At 38.2% G+C, this 24,121-nt stretch overlaps 1 long non-coding RNA gene across 2 annotated transcripts in view; it reads left to right on the top strand.

The window, feature by feature from the left end:
- Nucleotides 1-997: 997 nt before the first annotated feature.
- The window catches only part of LOC139740439 (uncharacterized), a 47,944-nt gene continuing 24,820 nt past the window's right edge, over nt 998-24,121 (top strand). Inside the window, exon 1 of one of the 2 annotated variants that reach the window (XR_011711561.1) lies at nt 998-1,069. This is a non-coding gene — a long non-coding RNA (uncharacterized lncRNA). Of the gene's footprint in view, nt 1,070-3,719; nt 3,838-24,121 lie in introns of those variants that run through there. The other variant, XR_011711560.1, reaches the window with a different exon arrangement.

The following is a 24,121-nucleotide window of genomic DNA, read 5'->3' on the forward strand; positions in this document are numbered from 1 at the left end:
CACTACTATACGGCCTGCCTTTAGCCAGCTATAAAGGCATAAGGCTTCGATTTTTACCTCTTCCTAGTCTAAGCGCTGTGTGTACGTGTTTGAAGCTCCTTGGTATGTGTGTGTGCATGATGATGTCTATACAGATTTAGTGTGTCATCCACAATCTTTTGGGAGCCTGTGCTGCTCAAAAAATTAAAACAATACTCCATAAATATCAAACACTGTTGTTCTCTTCTGCATTTATTATTTGTCATGGACTAGACGATTCAAAGGGTGCATTTTTTTCATGAAACTGTATAGTCAAGATTTGTTTCGTCTTGTACAGTGAAGAAAAGTGTCTAAAGAGCAAGACTATCAGTCAGGCCCTGCTAGGCTGGCAAGCTTGAGTGAACTTGGGGGGCAAGAAATAATGCGTGTTTGATCTGTGATCGCTCAGTGAGCATGTGCATTGCATGTCCCCCACAAACATGCATTGTAAGCGGCTCTCCCTCCAGTAGTGAAGTATGCATGTGTGTGTGTGTGTGTGTGTGTGTGTGTAGGGAAGGGGGGGGGGAAAGCAGTGGGGAGACAAGCACCAAGAGAGAGAGAGAGAATTAGAGAGAGGAGAGAGATAGCGTGGAAGAAAGACAGCAGGCTTTGCTCTTGACACACTGTGTGGTGGTGGAAAGCTAGGCTCCACTCTTCTCAGTTCTCCCCCCTTTTTTCTCGCCGTACTCGCAGTAGTTTCTCATCATGCTGCATCAGGCGGTGGCACCAATTTTTTTGTCTCCTCTCTCCATTATGGATACTTAGCCATATTCAGTGGCAGTGTTCTGCTGGCCGCTCTTTGGACAATATTTTTTTTTTGCTGGACTATATTCTCATCGGCCATGTGTGCGATGAGAAGGTGCCCTACATAAAGGATTTATAAACCAGGAGCTATTTTGTTGTGTGTGAGGTATCGCTGGTACCTGACTTTATATCGGACTAAACTTTCTTCTTATCCGGGATAGTTCCTCCAGTGATCCAGTCTTCCTGTGAGAAAAACATCCTCCTCGGTCCACTCGTCCGAGCTGGAGTGGAAAAAAAAAAAGAAGAGGTGAGACCGTGTGTATGTTTAGTTGTTTTTGTTTGTGCTTTGTTTTTCTCTTTCTCTTCCTCCCAAGAAAGTCCCTTTAACAGCCCCCCCCCCCAAACTCGCCCTCACTCATTTCAGCGCTGTTAAGAACTTGTTCAACCAGCTCAATACCAATTATCATGCCCTTTATTCAGACATATTGATTTTGTGTGTGGCCCACAACCTGACAACTCTGTATAAGTGTCCCTTTTATGTTGTACAGCCATACAGCTCTCTCTGCACACCCAAGTTTTATCATTTTTTCTTTGTCTCCATTCCAATTTATCTCTCCCCGTCCTCATCCTCCTTTCCTTCTTCTTCCCTTTCTCAAGTTTTCCTGCCAGTTGATTCTCCTCCAGTCTTGTGAGTCATTCATGAGCATTTCTCCTGCCCTTATTTCTTGTTCTTCTCTCTGTTATCGGGTACATGAGTGCATTGTGCATGAGTGTTATATGTGTCTGTATGTGTGTGTGAGTGTGTACAGTTCATGTGTGGCCTCTATGGAGCCATGGGGGCGGGGTGGGGGATAAGGGGGGGGGGGGAGAAAGCCTTCTGAGTAAGTGTGCACTCACTGGTGCATGTATCCGAATTGGCTGGTCCTTGGCTGACAGAAAACTCGCTCGTTCATCTGGCAGTGGTATAGGCCTATCTATCAGTTGTCATGCCTGGCAGCATGGATTTCCATCGCTTCATCGGTGCTTTATCTGCAAAGTGAAATGGAAGAAGAGTTCTGTCTACGAAAATGTTCTTTTCTGGCGCTCTCTCATTCTGAGTCGTACCAGCCTATATGTGATCATACTGTGGATGAATTGAAAACATTATCAATAGAATCTGATCAAGTTAAAATTGCTCTGTGTACTGTAGAAGTAGTGAAATAATAATGACTTGATTCTGACATATTAGATTTGAGCCAAATCAGACAAGCAGGAATTACCAAAAAATTTTGGATATCACTTTGAAATTGACATTGAAATTTAAATTGGAATCATAATGATATTTCATAACAACAATACTGCTGAAATGTATATATATATATATTTGCCACAACTTTACTTGTATTTTAAATTTTCCGTTCCAGTCTTGTACAGTAATTTTGCTAGTTTCATTCTTGTTTCAAGAAATGTGTTTGATTTCATGTATGTGCAGAAGACGTGATTAGTAAGCCATGATGAACCCATTCATGTGGATGGAGAAATGTTCAAATGTTTATTGAAATCTAGAAGAATAGTTACAATTGTATTTGGTGAATTTTGAAGAAAAAGATACAATGATATGCAAGAGACAAAACACTGGTAGTCACATATTGCAAAAACAGCTGAATTAGGTAATGTTCTGATTTTCAAAATAGGTCTCGCTGATTCTTTGTCCCAATTTATTAGCATATTTGGCGATCTGCTGTATGTATTTGTATAGTATTTTATTCATTCTAAGGAGAGCGTTCATATAAATTCATTGAAAAACCTCTGCTACTGTCATGAATGACAGCATGAAGAATCCACCCACGAGTTGGACCGAATGGGTAGAAATATGGCATAGGAAATTCAATCCTTCGCGTGTGGTACTTGTGTATACCATTATTTTAAGATGTGTAATCCTACATATTCCTCAGCTTTGTATCATAGATTGCTCTGTCATAAATTTAGCTGCTGGTATATATACATGAGTTGCAAGAAAATTCAGGTGTGCTTAGTGGTATTACTATGTAGTAGGCACTCAAGTAATGTATATATTTCCACCCACTTGAAGTTCATCCCGTTTCACTGCCAATCCCTTTTTAGAACATGTCTGAATTGCAATGATCTCCTTCTTCAAAGGTGTTGTCTGACGAGCAGCCATTGACGGACTATACTTGCCCTCTTTTTGTAATTGCAAAATGGGAATAGAAACCTATTCCTCCCACCCCCATGAGGATTATGTAGGCCTGTGTGTATAGGGGTGCTTGCTTTCTAGTGCATAAATTTCTCCAAATGTCCTCATTGAATGAACTCTTTCTTTCCGTCTTTCGCACTTTCTGAATCTCATTCCTTTGCTCTCCATCGCTGTTTTGCCATTCCATTTTACACCAATCTTGTGCTGGTGTTTGTAGGTATAGTGATGGGCGCATCTTCCTGATCGACAAAGTAATTCACCAAGTTTATCACAGCTGATCCCTGTTAATGTGTCTTTTCTGGCTTCTCTTTTGTTATGTGGTTACGGTTTGGATTAGTCCCTTTGTTGTTTGTTCTACATCACCTGCTGTTGATCCCCTTAGTCATTCATCCATTATCCCATCCACCCCCCCCCCCCCCCCCCCCCAGCCAGAAAAGGGGGTCAATTCTTTAATCCCATGCATGCATGGTGCATCAGTGACCAAGGTTGATTATCAAACCCGTTTCTCTGAATCCCACTTCAATTTCCTGCCTTTCCCAACCTTCCATCCATCTATCAATCAATTGTGACCCGCTACTACGAAAGGATCCTTGAGTCGCTGAAGGGTGAGCCATGAAAATCGAGTTTGAAGTCAGATCATCAAAATCTGTCAAAATGTTTGGATTTCTGTTTTTGAGGTAATTTTGTAGTCTAATGTATCTTCTATCATCTACCGAAATTTCGAAGCTGAATGATCAAAGGAAATGCAAGAAAATAACACTCAGATCTCATTGGTCAGTGCGTGGCATCCTGGTTACTGATTGGTCGTGCATAGACCGCTGGCGCTAAGCATGAATGAACATCGCGGAGGATGCTAGGAGCGTACCGTCTATTGTCAAGCGGTGAGAACTGTTTTGCTTCCCCTTGATCATGATAACGTCAGAAGGAAAACTTTGAAGGCGGTTTTCTCAAAACGCCAATTTCTTAAACCACTCGACATGCGCTAATAAAATCATTGATATCCCCGCAACCGAGTGCTTTTATGAGTCATGTTATATATGACATTAAAGTGGAAGAGTAAGGGAATAATGTCATGCCATTTTCAGAAAATTGTCCTCCCCGACTTTCGGATCCTTTTGTTGCAGCGGGTCACAATTTATCTGTCAATCTTGTAAATGTCTGTCTATCTTACTTGTCTGCTGTCTATGATTATTGAGATGTAAAAATGTAAAATTCAATGTGAATAAGTATGGCCGCCTTTAATTGTGCAAATTATTGGGTCAGCAGAGATCTTGGTATTGTTCTGTCTTATCACTTGATCACATGACAGTGTGCCTTTGTGTGGCATGCTGGCAAGTTTCAGATTTGATGTGTCACTTTCCACTCTGGAGATACTGTCATACATGCCTTTGCTATGTTTCATTCAGTCATTCGGCCACATGATGTGCCATCTCTTGTGGTTTTGTAGTGGAATTCACACTGACGCGAATTAGCAGAATACAAATCTTAAATTCACATTGCGATCTAAATCCCAAGAAATCTTGTGATTATTTTGGAATCATTCAATAATTTGACAAATAGCATGATGATTTGCATGGCTGCAAGTGTGTGAATGCTGGAGAAAATAATTCCAAGATTCTTTATCCCATCATTCAAAAAAACACATCATAGCACCACACAAACACAAGGGCAAGGGTCACCATTTTAGTTGATTTTTAATAGGGCATGTGCACTTTGGTCGACAAATTATGACACCTCTTTGTTATCTGTGTGAATGACGCTTGTGTTTATGATATTTTCCTTGTAATTGAAATGGAAAAAAAAAAGCTATATGTTTTTTTTTTTCTAGGCCATTAAATTTGATCAGTCAAGAGTCATGAAGAGTCCTTGTGTGTGTCATGGTTTTCGCCTCATTAGTTCTTTCCAGGGATGGAGGCGTGAGCCCTCCTGACACATTCCATCTTTACCAAGGATGGCGGGGTCGTGCCCTTTTGACACAAAATGGTTGTGATCTATGGATGCCATCATCATCTCCCTCTCATCCCTCCCCCACCCCTCCCTACCCCTCCCTCTCCATTTCTCTTGCTGCTGTCCTCCTGTTCTCTCTGTACACTGCATGTAAATGGAAATTCTCTATCCTTCAGCCTTGCAACCTTCCAAATTTTAAAGGTCTTGTTTACCATTGGGAACAGTGATTTAAAATTTTTTCAAGATATGGCATTTAATGCATATTTGTAGGTCTGTTGAAACACAACACATCCTACCATATAAAATTTTCCCAATAAAGCCTAAAATATAAGGAGATATGTGTATTTTTCTCAATAAACCATAACTGTAGATGGTTTAGTCTGGAAACATTTTTATTGTAACTATTGCTCACATTTTGTATATTTTACAATACTTAACATAGATTTTACCGATTCACATTTTTACAGTGGTTGTTTCTATCCTGAACTCACATTCTAGAACTATTTTAAAGCACTAATGCTGGGTTTTTGTTTCATCTGCAAATGGTAGATTGACCTACTTGGCTCTCTGTTGATAGTGTACTTTATTCGTGTGTCATTTCTTTTCTCTTTTTTTTTTCATTCTTGCTGGTGGCATAACACTGTATTCATCCAATGGAGTTTTTCCCTTCATAAAAACAAATTAGTTTCCTCTTAAATGTACAGTATGTATGACGATAAAACTTGATGATGAATGATTTTGTAATACTATAGCCTGGGTAGCGATCAACTTTCTTTGTGTTTGGATTCCCTTGACTATTCATCTCGTATATCCGAATTTATATGTGTTTTTCAGAGTTGTTCATTGGAAATGATTTGAAGGAATTATGAAGCAACTGAGGCTCTAAATATGAGTCATGGCATGCTTAACATTTAGAGAGAAATAGACAGTGAATGATAGAATGGTATGCAAATGCATGTAAAGTGCCACATGTGGGAATACAATGCCTGTATGAGTATATGAATGAGGAATACTAATTTACGCACGTATGAGAGGACTATTTTAACTGTTTTAACAGCACTTTTGTTAACAGTTGTAACTGGGTCACTTCTCCTAAGTCCTATAACCATCATTAGTGGATGGATGGATATGAATGTTTGATCCAGCCTCAGTATTTACTGCTTGTTATCCTGGTTTTTGCTTCTTCATTCTCTCCCTTGCTCTTTGTCTGTCTGCATATACATGTTTTTTTTTTTGTCTCCCTGTGATAAAAACTCAACAAACCCCTCACATGGACTTGCAAGTGATTTATGTATAAAGAGCTAAGGAGCATGCAGTGTCAACTAGAATGAGAAAAGTCAATATTGTTTCCCTGATCACAGAGGTTGCTGGAAAGTTCAGATCAAATATTTGTAGGAGTGGGTGTGAGATATACGTGAGCAGAAAAGACAGAGAGGACGAAAGATAGGCAGAGAGAAAAAAAAAGTGGGAGAATTAGGTGTCTTAAAAGCTGAAGGAGGGAAATAGATTGAAGGATTATATATACATGTATAAAGGGAGATGAGAAAGAAAAGGAAACCTTTAAAGGAAACACAAACCCAAAGAGAAATGTGGATTGAGTAAAAGCATTAACATCAGTAGAACACATCCGTGAAAGTTTGAGGAAAATCGGACAATCGATGCAAAAGTTATGAATTTTTAAAGTTTTGGTGTTGGAACCGCTGGATGAGGAGACTACTAGAGGTTTAATATTACGTATTAGTGGACAACAATATAGAAAAATATAAAGGAATTCCACAAAAATTCACTTTTCTAGCAAAATGAAAGAGCACTTGACTAATAACTGCTTTCAGAAAGCAGGGGGAATAAGTGCTATCTCTAACATATTTCAATATCAAGTTGATGGAATGTGTAATTTTCATGAAAAATTAATTCTTATTGAATTCCCTTTAAATTTTCTTTATACTGTAGACCACTCATACGTCATAACCTCTAGTAGTCTCCTTACCCAACAGTTCCAACATTTTCTGATAAATTTCAGTGTTACTAAGTATAGCATGAATATACGCAATCACAGAAATTGATGTCTCATTTGCAAGTCATTACTTCTGAACTAGTTCATCCTGTCAATTTTGTACTATAATATAGTACCAAATTATATACACTTGTATATATCTGTCAATACCCAGGCATATTAATATTCATAAAATTGTTTTTGTTTCTCTTGAAATCAATACTTTTATGCAAACAGCTGGCCAAAATTTAGAAGGAAATATCATTGAAAGTATAAATCTGTGTTTATCACATCTGACCAATATGTTCTCGTTTCCTGAGAGTTGGTGTGATATTCCGATATTTTATCTCCATCAAAACTAAACCGCTGGAGAATATCAGATTTCCAAACAAAACGTGAGCTCATGTGATATGTATTGACTGTTCACTGTTGTTGTCTCTAAAAATGAGGAGACACATTCGCACTTCGGTGAAACACACATACACAGACAGCTACATGATGCACTTTTGCAAAGGTTGATCGAAGTCAATTGTGCCAATCATAATGACACTCCCCAAAGGAATGAGATCATGTCTGACTTGAAATGCCAGTAAAAGTGGAAGCAGTCTCAGGTCACCAAACTTCATAATTGTTTTGTCGTGTGAAATCATCCTTAAGCTTTATGAGGCTCCAAGCTTGGGCTGAAAGTTGAAGGCAACCAGACGATATTCGAAGCATTTCCATAATATTGAGAGGATGTGTGCAGAACTTTCATTCCACTGATCCTGTTGTTCAGTTATGAGTCTAAACTTCAGATGTCACATGGATGCATCAAATAAAATCTAGAGGAAAATCAATGAGAGGTTATGGAATGGTTGCAAAAGATAAGCATGACATTTAATGGAAGGAATTTACATTCTCTCCATCTAGTCTGCAACTCTCTATGGAGGAATACATGTAGAGAGTCACTCCTTATGCATTCAAATTCTGTCAAGTGTATCCACTTAAGTTTGGATATCATTATGTCAATCCTAATTTATTCCACCAGAGTGCACAGAAGTGTGTGAAAAAGAAAGTGCTCTTTGCTCACATCTTGCAGTACCTCTTGCATCCAACCAAAGCATAGGCCTATACGCAAATTATTTACCCTCCTCTTTAAATTTGTTCCTCGTCCAAGAAAATGTTTTGCTTTTTGCTTCAGTTTATGTTTTGTTTCTGTGATGAGGTTAATGAGATTCCGTTTCGGCTAATGTGCCAGTTTCAGTTTCAAGTGGTGTTATTATGTCCTAGATGCCTCTCTCACGAGGCCACTTGGCAAAACAATAAAGCAGTTTGGAGTGGCTGTCAGGTGATTTAACAAGACATGATATGTTTATACATCTTGTACGCTTCATTCTGCCTGTAAAGACAAATCCACATTCTAGTTTCCAGACCAAGTAGAACTCTCTGCCGGACAAGACAAATAAATTGGCACTTGCCCCAACACTTATATGGGCCAGTGGTATAAATAGCAGGGTTTGACATTGGCGATGGCGCAGGGCCTCCAAACATTCAATAAGCGTTTCTTTTAAGTGGCCTGATCGGGCGACTAAGATCCAAAATAGATTGCTTTGTTTCCTTTTGTTTAGTGCCGCTACATTTCTTTTTCTTGCCATGAACATTATTTTCAAATTCAATGATTTTAGTGGCCCGAATGGGCCATCACAGGGGGAAAAAAATTATTGTTGAGCCCTGTACTTAGATAGGGTTTTCTTTCTTTTTTTAATGAGGTGAGAATCAGTCAATGGGATCATTCATTCCAAGCAGAGAGAGCATCATTCACATTCACATCAGGGAATGAGACAACAGAACTAGTAATGGAATAGAGAATAGATTCATGTTTTAATCTTGCAGCATAACTCACATGCTGTTTACTTGTATGGGAATAAGTGATTGCATGAAGTGTGCCCAATGCTTCACATACATTTTATATTCTATCCACCAAGTTTGGGGTCTTTGGCTAAGACATTAAAACAAAATGAATAAATCAGCAGTGACATGAATGTGCCTGGTGGTTTATACCAAAGCACAAAAATCATCTCTCTTCAGCTGCCATGCAAGCTATTATCGTGTTAAAAACTTGCCAAGATGAAATATGACTCCTCTTTTAATTGATCCATCAAACTGCCCTGATGCAAGCAAGCAAGTGGTCACTTGGTTGGGTGTGAAGTGCAGGAGACAGAAATCCTTTTCCTAATGAGATGCCCAAGTGCATTTTTCCCACTCCGTTTCCATGTCGACAGTAGTGATTAGAGAGTAAACAGTATATGATAGACAGAAGTTTCATCTCAAGTGGATATAGTGTAAGGAAGTTATGGGATATGCCATGCAGTTTCCTATGTTTTCTCAACAACCTTCTTGAGGTCTTCACTGCTAGAATTTTACCACACAATATTCATTTGATAAGGAGGGTAAAGATATTCATTAGTTTTATTTCATGTCAAGAAAGGATATGCCATGGTGACCGCAACAACACTCATTTGTGAAAACATGTGCAACTTTATTTCCTGTAATCTGATTTTGATGAAACTTTGGATGAAAGTTAGGTGCTAAAGGCTATAGGATTGCAATTTAGGAGTCAAAGCTTGGTTCATGAAAGAAATTTGTGGTAGGCTTTTTAGTTTCACCAAGGAGTTTCACTGAGCCATTGTGGATAGTGAGTTTTCAATTGGTAATAGCAAAACCTCCAGTGGCTGTGGACAAACATCCTGGTTGTAAAGAATCTGGGGTCATAAGGTCAAGCCCTTTTGGGTGGTGTGTGTATACTATCCACTTTTAGAAGGGAAAGTAGCCAAGTTTATTTGCCTGTTTCTCATCAGGCAGAATCAAAATGCTGCTGAAACCATTTGCATGTCGTGGCATTGATGTAGGAACCTACAGCCTTTCATGTCATAAGCTGTTACAAATGTACAGTGGAAATATAGGCCCTATAGTGTAACAGACTGAACAAGTCAGGGTCATTTTGATTTTTATTTTGATCTTGATTGATACTTCTTTATAAAAAAATGAAAGTGGTGAAAGATTACTTTCCTGATTCTATGGTGAGATATTTCAGAATCAGCTGATTTCAGTATAGGTTCATTCAGGTTAATTCTTGGACATAGAACTCTGAATGAACGCTTGTGACCACATTTCCGAAATTCCTCCCAATCTTTAAAAACCACACACATCAGCATTGTTTACCAGCACCAATCCAACTTTGGGGGAAGTTATTCGTGATTGCTCTTCCTGAACGATCACACAAACTCATGCACACACACACACACATACACGCTAGCAAACATGTAGCACAACAGTGCAACAACACCTGCATGCCTCATTACAGTATACCTTTTTTTTTTCTACCGTTGCTTGCTGCCTCAATTATTGCGGTTACAACCTATTGTAATGTTTTCTCTTTTCTTCCTGTCCCTAGTGGATTCAACCCCTTCCAAAATCCTCTCAGCTATTTTCTTATTTAGTCACAAGAGATGAATCAATAGGAGCTCAACTAAAGTGACACTATTGTGTCTTCTTCATCCCCTCCTTTTTTTTGTAACTTGCCTACTCTGTAGGTCATTGTGTCTGAGCCGCTCAACGTGAGTCTAAGGGCTGGTGTAATTACCTGACTCGAGACTGGAAAAAGGAAGAGATCTCTTATTCACATTAGCTAGTTTGGAGGCGGAATGCAACTACTAAAGGCATTATGCATTCTATATATGAAGTCTCACTCATACTATTCTGCCCACGTTGTAAACGTAATTCACTCTTTTTGAATATGTATTGTCATTAGATGGTTTAGGGTTAAACTACATCGTGTTAACAAGTTGTTTGAATTGTGATTTCATGGTTGAGGAATTCTTCCCATTAGCAAAGTTTCAGTTTAAACACTTTTCTCGAATCCCAAGGACATTTCCATAGACATGACAATCCATGACAATTATGCTGCTTTTTCTTTCAAATTATGTAATCTTAATAATGTTTTTCCTTATTTTCTGTAGTTGGTTAAAAGTAAAGTAATGCAAATGACATCAAAGTCACCAAAGCAAGATAGCCCTTTTCATGTCCTTATAGAATACTTATTTTGGTTGTACATGTACTGACTAGTAGCCAATCTGCAAAATTCTCAGATTTATCTGTCTGGGATTAATTAAAATATTTTTCACTCATTTCGCACTTTGATTTTGCTCCATCAGTTGATATCTCACATTATATGAAAGCTGAGTACATGTAACCATACAGTACACTAAAAACATCAACAACTATATATGGTGCCGTGTTAAGTGCCTAGGTCCTAGCACCGGAGTACAGGTAGGGAAAACATTTGGGATTATACCAAAAAATAATGATTCTTTTTTTTCTAAATACTTTCTTTCTATTTTTTATCTTTGTTGCTTTAAGTTAAAGGACAAATCCACCTTCATATACATAAGGATTGAGAGAATGCAGCAATATTAGTAGAACACATCGGTGAAAGTTTGAGGAAAATTGGACAATCCGTTCAAAAGTTACGAATATTTTAAGTATCTGCGCAGTCACTGCTGGAAGAGAAGACTACTACAGTGTATGATGTCACATGCGTACAACTATATAAGGAAAATAAAAAGAGAATTTCACAAAACTTTACTTTTTGAATAAGGTGCATATTTCTTCGACTTGCTACTGACGTATGTTAAGGGTAATATTATTCCCCCTGCCTTCTGAAAGAGAGAAGTCAAGTGTTCTTTTGTTATGCGAGAAAAGTGGAAATATGTTGAATTTTCTTTATTCTTTCTTTATATCGTTGTACTCATGTGACATCACAAGCTATAGTAGTCTTTTCATCCAGCCATGACTGAGCATAAACTGTAAAAATTCATAACTTTTGAACGGATTGTCCGATTTTGCTCAAACTCTCAGTGATGTGTTCTACTACAATGTAATATTGCTGCATTCACTCAACCCACATGTCTATGAAGGTGAACTTGTCCTTTAAGAGGTACATGCTTTGTGAAAGATTCCTATGAAAGATGACTACTGTAAAAGCGGCTATTTTTGTGCGAGCAAGTTTTCATGCTTGGGTGGGTAAGATGAATTTTGCGAGTTTTGAATTTATCATAATCAAGGCATTTATTCGTGGAATATCTGAGCTACCAAAAATATTTGTGTGCTTTTATTTTCGTGTTGATTTCTGGTCACGCAAAATGCGCGAAAATTTGCACACTGCAAAAATGTCCACTTTTACAGTATTCAGAAAGGAAGATGGTTGTTTTTAATAGTCATGGAATTCACCATGATATCTGTGACAGATATGTGGTCATAGATTAATCTTAATCCCTTCAGTTTTACTGAAATCTCAATGGGGCTGCTGCTCATGATAATGCTTTTTAATTAATAAAATTTTGTTTTCTTGTTTGTTTGTTTGTTTGTTTTGGGGGTGTGTCTATGGACGCTGTCTCCGTGAGGGCATTATCATTAGTGCAAGTAAAGTCATTGTACAGTACAGTATTCGGGATTGGCATGGAAGTTTCATACAGTTACCACATTATTCAGACAGTACTCTGCAGAGTTTCAAGATTCAGTATGTGATCAAATATCCTGTTGATAGGGGGAGGAGCTGACAATGGGAAACAAGGCTTGACATGTTAGCAGCAGAATAGTTGGGAGTCAATTCTTTGTAAAATAGTCTGCCTGGCTATTCATTCAACCAAAACAAGTTAAGCAATGACCCTTTGGGCCCCCACTATTTGTTTCGCTAAGTGACATTAGCTTTCAAATCATCTCTCCAGTCATGCATGTCTGTCGTTCTCTCCTTCCCCATTCTCCCCTTCTCTCTATCCTTGTCCTAGCGCACACACACACACACACACACATTCTTGGCTCTCTAATAGCTTTGAACGATGGCCATTGATCAACTCCGTGTGATGATGAGGTCAAGCACAGGGTGTTTCATTGCCTCCGATGCAGGCAGCGACAAAAGATGGATTGTGTACGTGCCCTCCCCTGCAATCATAGTTAAAGGGAGTAGTAATACAATTATCGTATGGTGTCAGCATCATTGTGCTGTCAGTGCATATAGGCCTTGCTTGGCAGCCACATGCACTGCTCATGAAAGATAGCTTGTATCATATACTGTGGAAGGCATGCACTGCCTGTTTGAACATTGTCACAATACATAACAATATTTTTTCTATCCCAAAAGTAATGCAGTTTGACTAATTTTATTTGCTGGTGCACCTCCATTGTACGTCATCACTGGATTAAAAAAGACATACAGTGTAAAATGCTTCTAATGTTTAGTAAGTCTTTTTGTTTTATGAATTTTAAATCATGGAATTTTGGGTTTGTGTTAAATTAACAGCGACTACAATGTCAGTTCCGACAATTATCTATGTTTTTGATAGAGGTAGGTTTTTTTGTTGGTTAAATTTTTGATTGAGGTGGTGTTTTTTTTTTCCCTGCATATTTCATCTATGGCTGTAAGGGGTCTTGCAAATCAGTCTACCAGTAACCTTTAAAAAATAGTCAGTGTTGGATCTTGAACTCTTTGTTTATCCAGAGTCCAATGAGATATGTGAAGTGCCTATCAATGAATGGGAAGAAAGTAAACAAGCAAGCTTCACACCAGACTTGTGTGTTAGTACTAATGACAGCAGTGGTTACTCATTAAACCTCTCAGGAAGGCGTAATCTCTCCTGGCAAGGACATGTAATGGATTAAAGGTCAATTAGAGTTTTTCGGCATATGGGTTAAAAACTGTAAACAATCTGTAAACAAACAACAAAACTGAAGATAAAGCCAAAAATAGAAACACCACAGTGCATATGAAAACATAACAAAACAAACAAACAAACAAAATAACAATAATGTAAGTATGCTGAAAACAACATTAAGATACAATGTATGGGGATTACAAAAAAGATTGCAGAAAGGACAACATTGTCTCTTTGCTTATTCATAGAAATATCTCATTAGTTTGACATAAAGAAATCAAGAAATTTTTTAGAGTACTTTGACTTACTCAGGATTGGAAAAATCATACAATTCTATTCATTCAAATATGACTTGAATGATTAGACTGTTAAAGTGACTCCTTAGCCATTACATAACCATATACTGTAGGCCTAATTGTTAGCATAATGAATTGTGCTGTCAAAAAAGTAATGTAATTGTTTTACTTGTAGTATGAAAGAGATTGGTGTTTATTATTTTCCATGTGTTGTTGTAGTGAAAAGAGATGTGAGGAATATTCTCTTCCTTGTCAGTAGCACCTGAGGTGATGTGGTTTCAAATTCAAATTCTGTGTGTGCTCATGATGATCCAACTAGATAGAATTTCATTTATCTTTTGGAAGGCTTGAAGAAGGCTAAACTACCCCTTCCTTTTCCTTGTCACCTGTGCATGATCAGTGACAAGACCTGGTATAGATACAAAAGGTCAAATGTTCAGGAGAGCAAAAAAAACCAAACAAACATGGCAGCGAGAAAGTACTGCATGGAATGGGATAGCCTTTCGTTTCACATGCTGTGGTGGCTTCAATTTTGGGGTGAGACAGCTAAGATTTGGACAAGACATCACTTAACTGATTATCTGACCATTAATCCAAAAAAGTAATTTTCACCAAATTTTGAGATGCAGTTAAGGTCTTGTCACCCCAGTGACAATATGTCAATACTGACTATACATGTAACACATAGGTCTACAATGTTAACACCGCAGAGAGTTCAGAAGTCGTGTAGTGTGATGGAGTGGGTCAAAAGTCTGAATACATGTAACCACCCTTTGCAAGGACAAAGGAGGAAAGAATAAAATAATAAAACACAAGTGTGCAACATTATCCTTGGTTCAATAGTCCAACCTCAATCATTCAGTTAGGCCTATAGGCCTGGGGGATGCATACCTCCTTTCTTCTGTTTGTAAGTGTGTGTGTGTGTATGTGCACTTACCTGTGACAGTACATTGTTAAAACAAGTGTCTGTAACAAGTAAAGAGTGGTGGTCTTCTGATGCTCAGAGGTGGTGTGTAACTTTACATGATGTAAAAGTTTAATCTTTTAATGAGATTGTAAGTCAGGGATTAGGTTAATCACTTGACAGCAGGCTCTGAACTCCTGGATCATAGTTTTCCAGATATAAATGGAAGCATCTGGCCGAAAGAGTTGCACACTTTTTCACTTATTTCAGCCCTCACACCTAAAGTGTATTTCTTGTGGGGGGACCTGTCTGGTTTTCCTTATGCTATAAGAAACAAGAATTTTATATATAGGCCCCTACATGAGAAAGGCCAAGCAGTATTCTTTGCAGCATATTCCTGGGTGTCATTCCAAGTGCAAAGCCACATGATGTCCATCTCAGTGACTGTGTAAAAGACATTTAATGTGTAAATTTCTAGAATTACAGACTTTAGTATTAAAACCACTAAATGATACCAAGATTTTTTTTCAGGAACACACACACTAAAAAAAACTAGAACCGGAATTTGTCAACACTGACAAATTAGGTGATCCGATCTCTTCGAAAATCAATGATTTGAGTCCTGATCGAAATATTCATGACCATACAGGTTTCATCTGTGTTGACGGGACATTCGCCGTGTGATGTTTGGATTCTCATTTAGAAAAGGGAGTGAGACCTGCCATCTTTGGTACCGAATTCCGTATGCACTAACGGAAATACAGAATGAAGTATATTTGACCTTTGACCTCACTTTGCACACCCAAGATGGCGTCTAAGCAAAAAGTGATTATTTTATGAAATGATTCTTGTAACATGGTCTTTGCGTGTGCAAAATATGGGAAAGATAGGACATGTATTCACCAAGATACAGGATGAAACATTTATGACCTTTGACCCTAATTTACATACCCAAGATGGTGTCCGATCAAGTAGTTGTTATTTTATGAGATAATGTACGTGACATGTACTAAACATGTGCAAAATATGGGATTGATAGCCATTGTTGTTGTTCATCTATTGCACAGAAAGTAGTAGAAAGAAAGAAAAATAAAGAAAAAATTATGTTATTTTATAGAAATTTGAAGGAGAAGCATAAAAAAATCAGAAAAAGATAAAGTAAGGAGAGGGAGATTAAGAATAACTAAAGAAAAAGAAGAAAAAAAGTGTTTAAAAAAATTTAAAAAAAATATTGGCAGGGGTGAGCCTCGAACCAGGGACCTTAGGATTACGAGTCGGATGCGCTACGCAATGACCTATTTCATTCTCCATAGGCCCTGTGTATTAAGCAAAATGACGCTGCATCGAAGCCTCGTGCCATTTTCAACCAAGTTTTTCGACGTGATGCCGACGTCGTATGAAAAAATGGAGGGCACACTTACGATAGCCCAAAGTCTCAGCTACAACATACTAAAATCTGGGAGAAATTCACCGAAGCATAAGTGAGTTAGTGCTCGAAAAAGAGAGTCATGTCAATTTTCACTGCCAGAAAAACTGCTCTCCCATTGAGATAACACGTAAACTGGTGAAATTTGACAATATTACTTTCAATCCATTTTTACGAGGTGATGCCGTCATCCAATCAAAATGTTGTAATTATATTAATGAAAGATCATTTCATAAGCTACAACATACTGAAATCTGGGTGGAAATTGGCAAAGGATTAGTGAGATACGCTCGAGTGAACTTGAAATTTGATGACGTCATTTTGAAAATTTACTTTTTTTACTTTATTAAGAAATTTGATATCTTTTAATCATTTTGCCAGCATTGCCAACCCATGAAATAACATGTCCAACTCATCAGCTTTCAGAATATGTAAAGAAAATGGGGGGTTACCGTCCATCCTGACGAGTAAAATCGGATTTAAAATTGGCGTTTTTTTGGCATCGTTGCACTGTATATCGCCATTGACGCGCGCGCAGAATTTCAACTTTGACGGGCCCGTATGACGTCATATTGAGTCGGATTGACTTGAAACTTGGTAGAAATATTTCTTGACATTTTAGGCATCCGATAAGTGTAAAAAAACGGGAAATTTCTATTGCATATGAGCTGTGTGTGCGAATATGTGCGCGCGCGTACGCGTCCGTCCAATTTTTTCAATTTTTCAAAAAATGCTCCAAATGGTCTGAAACGTGTGCAAAAAAAATTTGAGCTCGATTTGAGCATACAAATATTTCAACGCGCACGTTTTTTAAGAAAAATATGAATTTTGAGAATATGAGTAAAATGTGCATAACTTGAAATATATGTGACGTAAATTTCATTGAATAATTCCATTCCATTAATGAGATATGAATGAAAATGTGTTTTCATATAATGACGTCATAGTGACGTCATGGTCGACTGATCACTATGATTTTACTTGATCTGTCGTCTTTGGGACATGATACATATATGGTATAAGTTTGACATTGAAAGGCAATGCACTTTCTGAGCTAACCGCTGCACAAATTTTGCCCAGAAATAAAGAAGAATAAAAAGATGAAGAACAAAGAATCAGTACAGATACAGAAGGTGATCCGAGAGGATACTCGGATCACCTAATTAATGAATTGATAATGATAATGAAATAAAACGCCAAATGATCACAGAGAACAGAATGTGTGCAAATGAGCTAGCATTCGTGCAAGCATAAAAAAATGAGATGACGAATGCTTGTGAGATTTAAAGTGCTAAACAGCAACTGCATGCAGAGCAGTAATCCTAAACATCACTGAAATAATTTGTCATGTAACTTCTTTCCGATTACTAGTACTCCGTGCATGCAGGCGCATGAAATCATGTAAACTGTAGCTAGCTGGCTAGTAGCCAGGCCATTGTTGGCATAACATCGCGCCTGCATTTGCGGTGACATAAACTCGCCAAGTTTCTCTCTGAGTGTGGTAACAAAAGCAAGTGTTTGTTGCAGTGTGATTGGAAAAGGTCAGACGTGGCAAGTTTTACTGTCGCTTGAATTTTGCTGATTTTCATTGGGGTAGATTTAATTCTCAAATGATTGATGTGATTGTTATGGGTGGTCGCCCCATTTCGAGGGAAGTCAATGACCGCACAGTGTGAGATCATAATGGAATCCTATCGAGCCTCATGGAATGTCATCTTCATCTGGAGCAGTGTAAGCAGCATTACAACTTTTTTTTGGGGGGGGGGGGTGGGGAGTGGATCCCCTAAGATTGCCATCATTGTGTTTTTATTTATCTTTTCAGTTTTTTCATAAGCGATTGTTCAATCATTATTCGTATTCTTTTGATGATAGTTATGACAATGTTTTTATCCAAAATTATTTCAGGGAACAGTAGGGAGATCAGTATGTGTGGAGGGAGAAATTAGAAGATCAGGGAAGTGCTCATTTCCGTGAAATTCTTTTCAGTCTAGCAGTTATGTACGTAGAGACTATGAATACAGTAGCTAATGTCATTGCTGTTTAATACTGCGCTCATCAGTAGTTCATGTTTTTGCTCTCCTTGAACATTGGTGATCTTCATTCGACAATGAAATCATTGTCCTTGAACATTTGTGATTATCAGCTGGCAAACAGTCAAACTGAATAGACTGTCAAATGGATATGTGTGAAGTGGATGAAAACATTGGTTTTCGTTCTCATTCTCTCTATCACTTATTCTGATTCTTTATCTTCCGTTTTCTGTATTTGGCCGTCTCTCTTCTGTCTGTCTGTCTGTCTGTCTGTCTGTCTGTCTGTCTGTCTCTCCTTCTTTTTCTTCCTTTCTGTCTTTGCCCTTCTTTCTCTTTGTCTCTCTCCTTTTCTCCATGTATAATGGCAACCAACTCAACCACGATGCTTGCCAATATGAATATATCATGACCCCAGGGCATAGAGCTATGAAATTGCTACCATAATTGTGTCTTTCTCACAGGCGGTTCAAAATTGACACAGTGTCTGTTGGGAATTCAGAGACCTCCTAGCATGTTAGCATGGTCTCTTCCTCGCATCAAATAATACAGCTTGCCAATTTTCTATCCCATTTTTTTTTTCTGTAGCTCTGTATTTTTAATTTTCAGTGCCAGAGGTTTTTGCAGTTTGGTGTAATGAGTGGCAGTAAGTGGGATAGTTACTGGCAGACAGTGATCTGTGTGAGAACTCTGACTGTGATTCACGTAAAGGGAATTAGCGTGTGAGTAAAATCTAGTCTGCCTGATTGTATATGTTATTCTTGTGGTTATTATTGTTGCTGCCACTACTGCTGTTGTGGTTTCATCAATTCATGTTTAAGGGCAAATTCTAATGCCATGGATAGTGCATAATTTCATTTCCTTTTAATGCAGTGGTGCTTGACATCAGGGCTTTTTTTTAATCAATGAATCAGCACAGAGGAACCATAAGTCAGTTATTGTTTTGAAGGAAATGATATTGATGGATTGTTTACAAAGTCAGGACATCAGTTCTGGATTGCAACCACAGGTAGGAAGATGAATCAGTGAGTGAGTAAAACTGGGGATGTAAAATGGATGTTGACCATTGATGAGAAACATCACATACATAAATTCAATTATTACTGCATAAAGTGCAAAACAACAGAAAGGCAATTTGTGGAACTGTGCCAAGATCAAACATTGTGCTGCGAAAGTACAATTATGACTTCCTGATTAGTCCCATGAGAACAAGGGAAATTACCCTTAAAGCCACAATGTGTTTTTGTTATGAACACTTATCCAGTTATATTGGTGCATTATTATTTTTATATACCTTGTCAAAAATCCTGATATGTGACTTGACTATTATGTACAATGATTGGTAGTTGATTTACCAGTTTACTATGGTATATAAATTTATGGACATTTAATTCCTTCAAGGACCTAGTAATGATCTATTTTATTCACCTGGGCACTCAGTAGGCTTTCTCTACTTCTAATACGGTTTGGATGGGTGAGATATTGCTATGTCAGGCAAATCTTGGACCGGCTTTCTGGTTATAAGAGACAACCTGTAGTGAAAAGTCACTTATAGGATTTAATTAGGAAACAGTCTATATGGAAATGAAGCTGCCGAATACTTTAGACTTTTACATAACAACAGGATCGGTAAAAACTCTATCAATTTAATCAAACTGCAGGCCTATGTTCTCACGTGGTATGCATAGCCTACCCTTACCCAAACCAACATGTTGTATGTGCAGTCAGCTTCTGTCTTTTTACTCATCAACTTTGTTTTTGTTGTTGTTTTTTTCTTGTTGTGAGTGAGAAAATGCCTCAAGAATCATCATCAGCATGCGGTTCATTATCGAGGGTTGGAAGCAAATTTCCTGACTGATGTGAACAGCCTGATCACTCACACTCCCTTTTCCCCTTCCTTCTTCTCTTCATTTTTCCTCTCTAGTCTTCCTCCTCTTCTTTGCCCCATCCCTCTCTCTCTCTTTCATAATCTCTTTCTCTCTCACCTTCTGTTGTATTCTGTTCTCTTATCATGTACTCCCTCTTGGTCTCTCTTTATTGGTGGTCTACCCCCTGACATTCATGGGGTTTATTCATTATCGTGGACCTTTAAAGTCGACTGACAATTGTGACATCACATTTATACCTTCAGACACTTCAACACATCCCCTGCACCCTCACCAATTCATGATGAATACCCGTACCTCACCAAATCACAAAAAATGAAACAAAGGTGGTATTTGTGGTATCAAATCTGAATCCAAGAGATTGATCAAGTATATTGATAAGGAAATCCAGTGTAGGCTTCACATGAGTTAACAGTGCTTGTGAACGATCATGAAAAACACAATCATGTTGTGGCCTACACCAGCAGGTTACCCAAATGTTTTTTGGGGGTTTTTTTCTTGCAGAAAAGAGCTTGATATTTTTGTCATTGTCAAAATGATATGATGATAAAGTCAAGTTTTAGGCTGTAAGCTGAAATCTGCAGGAAAACTGATTTTTACTACAATGATAGCATATGTATGAAAATAATGTACAAAAACACAGTATGACTTAGCGAAAACAAGGAATTTGTGATGCAACATTCATTCTAAGAGAACCTTTGCAAGACAGAAAAATGTTCATAGCATGGCTCGTAAATGTTTGTTGTGCTATATTATGATCACAGATACTGAAACTAACAAGAACCAGGGCAGCTATCCTTTCAAGTTTGACTGGCAGACTCGGTTGTGTGTCACAGATTGGTGCATCCTGTAGTCTTGGCGTGAGCTGACGTGACTTTCCTTCCACGGCCTCACACATTGTGCCAATACCGCAGCGCTAATGTGGTCGCGGAAGTATGGGTCACATTTTGAAGTTAGAGTGAAATTGCATATCAAGTCTAAGTTGACCTGAGTCAGTAGAGCATACTCGTGCAAAACAGATTAGGAGAAGTTGAAGTGATATGGGATTTTGTTGGATTCGAACTATGACTATGAAATTCAAGTTTTTCATGTTTTAAGAAAACACCACACAAGTCTGCCATTCACCTGCGCACATATTTTCACGATATTCTTTTTTAGTTGAAATGAAATTTAAAAAGAGAAGAAGCTAGAATTCATCTTTGTGGCAAATCGATGTTGAGTTGTTGTGATGATACAAAAATGACTTTTGGGGGGAGATATTTTTGTTGCTTTACTATCAAGCAAAAACATAAATTCTACAACAATTTTTACACTTTTTTATACCATTAATTTCCAGCTTGATTGTCTATTCTATGAAACTCTTGCGTTAGATTGTCTTCAGCAGGATATGTGAACGGTGGCAAATAAGTTAGTTATATTTTTATCACAATGAAATTAAGTAACTCCTGTTATGATTCACTGTAGAAAGCCTTTGTGATTATTGTGATTATGAATTATTAATTGTTATTATTTTCTCAACTTTGAGTGGCATGACCTTCTTTGGATATATTTGAAAAAAATGCAACACAATTTAGTTTTGAAAAAAAAAAAGATAAACAAAGTATCCAGAAGTCAGACACTGTAGTTTCTTTACAAGGATGTCTTTGTTCATGAAATTGAATTATGTCTCCATTTGAAACTTATCACATTGGGGGATCTTGGAAAGACTGCAGAGAATTCATGGAAGCCTGGGTTGGCAAAAATGTACCTGTACATAGAAATGAATTTCTGGGAAAGTACTCTCTACAGTCTGCAGTAAGCAAAATTGAAGTTAGACGCATTAGCATATTTTCGGGGTACATCTCCAGCTGGGAATGTATTTATCAAATCAGCTCATCTATGTGCGCTTATCTGGAGCAGCTTGCGGAGAGCTCGACTTGTCGACAATTAATTACCGCCGACGGACGAGGAAGAGTCATTACAGACTCGCATCCATCGTGCAAAAAGATATTCAGGGTGCACACAACGATGCGTGCGATAATCAGCGAGGGGAGATCCACTGGCAGTCGCGGCTGGCTGGCCAACCCCGAAAGCAGCCCGTCTGTATCAATTCTTTGTTCTCAATCTCTGCGACACACGCTCACGCCTGCCTGCAGTAGCCCGCACCTCTTTGAACCGGTAGGCTGGCATCCTCCCTAGGAGATCTTTATGCGCGGATAGGATTTCATGTGCATTGTGTATGGATGGGCAGTGTGCTCCTGCATGGGTGCATTGGATGGGGGACAGCTCACACAGGCTTGGATTACCTGGTAGTAAGCAGTGTGTAAAGTGTGTGTGTGTGTGTGTGTGTGTGTGTGTGTGTGTGTGCGCCCCGCATAGTCATGATGTTGGTGAGCAGTGCCATTATGAGTTAAAGAGAGAGTGTGTGTTTGTGTGTGTGTGTGTGTGTGTGTGTGTGCATGCAGTATAAGTTGCCTCGTCTTAGTGTGATGTGGATGTATGTGGGTTTGTGTGTGTGTGTGTTGCCCCCTCATGCTGGAGTTATATTTATAATTTAATAGTCGGGCACTAAATTGATTTTCCAGTGGAGTGAACCGGAACACACTGCTTTGTTAAGACAGGAATGATTGGCTGGCATTAATGATGTGAATACATCAAATCGTCATGGAGAGTCAATCTTTGCTTCAGATGATGCGGACGAGGTAGGTTGGGAAAACGTGCATGTGGATTCTCTGATTTCCCTGCAGTTGCACAGGAAATTAAGGCTTACTGAATCACAAAGCAAGGCACAAAGAAAATAAAGCAAAAAAAGATGCTGATCAAAGAGGTGTTTTTATAGTCACCCAGAAAATGGTTGGTTGAATTTTGCAACGAGTTAAAATTTATGATTATGGCTCTGCTGAATGGCTATTCACTTATCTATGAGTGTTGATAAATCCATGCAGAAAATATGTACGTGTATGCTTCAATTTCTGTAAGATATGGCAGGATCCGATGAATCTGAAAGTATCTGGCAGGAAGATGGAAAAGGATTTATGCAGTTTGTTTTTTTTTGGGGGGGGGGATTAAGTTCTATCTGTCTTTCCTAAATGACTGGTGATTGCAGGTGTGATATGTGATTATTAGTTAGAAATTGTGTTATTACAAAGAGATAAACACCAATCACTTCATTTGCATATGAAATCTAGATATATGTTGGGTTCAAGAAAAAATCAGCAGTATTGTTTAACTTAATTTTGGGGGTCATCAGTGAAAGTTCTACATACTGTGTTATAAATATACAAAGAATATGAACTGATTTATTAGAGTTTGCATTTGATAGAAAAAAAGGACTATCTTGTCTGATATGTAGTAATATATTTGGGCAGCCATGATGAAGACGTTATTTGTTTTGGTCCCCCCCCCCCCCCCCCCCCCCCCCCCCGAAATGATTTTAATAAAACTGTTGTTCACATTTTGTATATTTAGCAATACTTAACATTGATTGTGCTGATTAACATTTTTAATATTGTTTGTTTATATCCCTAACTCACATTTTAGAACTATTTTGAAGCACTAAAGCTGTTGTTATTTTTTTTTCATCTGCAAATGGTAAATAGTGCCTTTAACCTTTACTATAAGCGTTTTGTTTGCCAATTGGCATGTCCGCCTGAGTGTTTTCACAGGTAGGGAGAGAAGTCTGGAGACTAATTGCCAGTGAATAGAGACTCCCTATAATCCCCTTAATTCCTGTCGTGTCACATGGCTTCCCACTGGTCTGAAGGGCATTGTTACATATGAGTGGGCTGGCTATCTACATTTAGGTCAAGTTTGGAAGAGTTACTGTATACGTCGAATATTTCGTATGGTTTTTATTTTCACGAATTTCGTGAGTCAGGTGCTATTTGTGAAATTAAAGACACACGAAAATACTGACTCTGATCCCAATGTGAATGTGACATATGCGTGTACATTTCACCATTTAGTACAGGACTCCATGATCGCGAATTTAACCACTTGCGAAATCGTCAGGAATTCC

Source organism: Diadema antillarum, unplaced genomic scaffold (assembly GCF_040938485.1).
Source record: "Diadema antillarum isolate AM-2024a unplaced genomic scaffold, OU_Dant_1.0 seq00000854_RagTag, whole genome shotgun sequence".
In the NCBI taxonomy this organism is placed as follows: domain Eukaryota; kingdom Metazoa; phylum Echinodermata; class Echinoidea; order Diadematoida; family Diadematidae; genus Diadema; species Diadema antillarum.